Below are 2,426 nucleotides of genomic sequence, written 5' to 3'. Positions count from 1 at the left end.
GAGGCCTCTGACAGCATTAAATGCAAAAAGCATATGTACAGCATGTATGTCTAATTACCCATCACAGCATACGAGTGCAAGCTACAACCATACAGAGACATTGTGTGTGTGCTTGTGTATTCACCAGCGTGTGCTTTGTAGACGACTATCTGAGAGTGTGATGTGGATTAGAGGAGTAATTGGCAGAGTCTATGTACTGTCATGTCCCGGCAGGCTGTTTAGTTTGCGCCGTTTGCCGTGATCTGAGAGTCTGTCTTCAGGCCTGATCCTCCTTTTCCACCCTCTCTGACTATCTGAACATCCATTGATTCTGTCTGTGCTATCCGCTCATTGATTAATTTGCTGTTAACTTGACGTTTACCTTTTTTAATTATGCTTTCTGTGATGATGTTGGAGAATGTCACAAATGAAATACAAAACTGGGATCTCGGAATGTAAATCAGGACGAAGAGGAATGTGTTTAATGCTTTCGCAAGCATATACATGGCATGCTATTATGGAACAAGTCGACCTTATGTTGGGCCGTGGCGGTGTGGATCGCGAGCGCCCCCTTTCGGTCGCTACTGCAACTGCGGGCTTTCCTAGAGGTACAGATGAGGGAAGCAACCAGTTGCGTGAAAAGCTAAAAGACAGCTTAAATGACAGCAACCGGACAGTGGTTTTTGCAGGTCAAAAAAGCGTTTTGACATCTTTTTTTCATTTGTTTGTAACACTGATAGGGGAAAACCCGTCTGAACCTGTCTTGTCAGTTCCTTTCAGCTCAAAACCCGCAGAGGAAGCCGGAGGAAAGAAGGAAGCTTTAATTAATTAACGGTACAAGCAAACAAGTAACTTTTTTCACTTTGTTTTTTGCCCCTCAGTTCTCCGAGCAGACGGAACAGCTGCTCTCGCTCAGCAAGCACAAAAACCAACATCTACTGTTCCGCCTGTATAATATCCTCCAACGTCTGCTGTTATTTAAGAGGTTTGTTTATTCTGTCTTTTCTGTGATCTCTCTCGGATATAAAGCGAAATTTCCGGAGGACACCGTTCGGTTTATGGTTTAGATTTAAAAGGATTGTAACGTTTATTTGAGTGATGTATAGGCCGTGAAGATGCCTGGTCACTATTTATGGCCCTGTTAGCAGCGCAACTGGATGGAAAATGATTTTGACCTCGGGATTAGAGTGTCAGAAGAGGGAGACTTATAAAAAAAAATACCTTGGTAACTATGTTTTCCGCCAGAATACCTTGTCTACTACAGTTGTTACTACTATAAAATTTAAATAAATTCTCATTCAGTGTTATCTGTCATTGATTAATTTCTTTTATGACAGAAACATCACAGTTTTATCATAGATACTATGATATTTTGGAAAACTCTGGTTACCACAGTCATTTTTAAAAGCAGCTGAGAATTATTTTATTTTTTCCTTTAGAATATTGTTCTATGAGATGGGTTGTGGCTTGAGCCGAGGTTCCTGGAGCATCTAGAAGCAAGGCACTGCTAATGTAAAATTGATATAGATAGGTAAACACTGCTTGCCAGTAATATAATTAAATACAATAAATTAAAATCAAACCATTTTGGAGAGTCTCCAAGAGGCTGGTGTCCTGAAGCCTTACAGGACCATAATCCATCCTCAGGGTTCAGTACTTAAACATCAGTTAGTATTTGTAAAGGTAGATGCAGTAAAAGTGTGTGACTGGTTTTTATCCATTGAAGATTTACTAGAATTATGAAAAGTTGGTGTTACATACCAGAATAATAGGAGCTGTATGTAATTTTTTAACTGTACAAAAGCATAAAAATGGCTTAATATGTTTGTTGATATTTAAGAAACATGCTAAGTTCAAATATTTGTTTCTCCAATATGATGCAGCCATTTATTCTACACTGAAATGTGTGTTTCGTGTCAGAATGTCTGTTTTTGTTTTGGCCCGTGTGATTCCTATTTACCTAATTGTATTTCAACACCCTGGATTGCCAGTTGGAAGCTAGCAAACAAACTGCGGTCAGATTCTACTCCACCTAAAAAGTCCTGGCTCACCAACTTGCAGAAGTTGCAGTGCAAGTCTTGTCGCCATCCGTAGCATTGAGTCTGAAGAGGAGGGAGCAGAAGAAACGATGCTCTCCAATATTTTGAGTTTGGACTGCAGAACTCATTTCAACTGCTAGCTGTCAATGTTACATATAGCACCTTTAAGCATTTGGAAAAATAAAAGTGTTTGATGTCAGTTGAAAAGAAAGTCATTTCAGAGGTGGAGCAAGATGATAAACATTTTATTCTTTTTAATTTGGTGCAGCAATGAATGAATTAATCCAAAATACAAACTGGAATATGTTGTATAAAGTAAATGAGATCAGTTTAATTTTCATGTTGACTCTACTTTTGAATTTGTGGAATGATATTAATATTTCTCTCTCTTTTCTCTCCAGTCCTGCA

The sequence above is a fragment of the Barbus barbus genome (assembly GCF_936440315.1).
Source record: "Barbus barbus genome assembly, chromosome: 2".
NCBI lineage: Eukaryota > Metazoa > Chordata > Actinopteri > Cypriniformes > Cyprinidae > Barbus > Barbus barbus.
Note: the sequence above shows the minus strand (reverse complement) of the source record.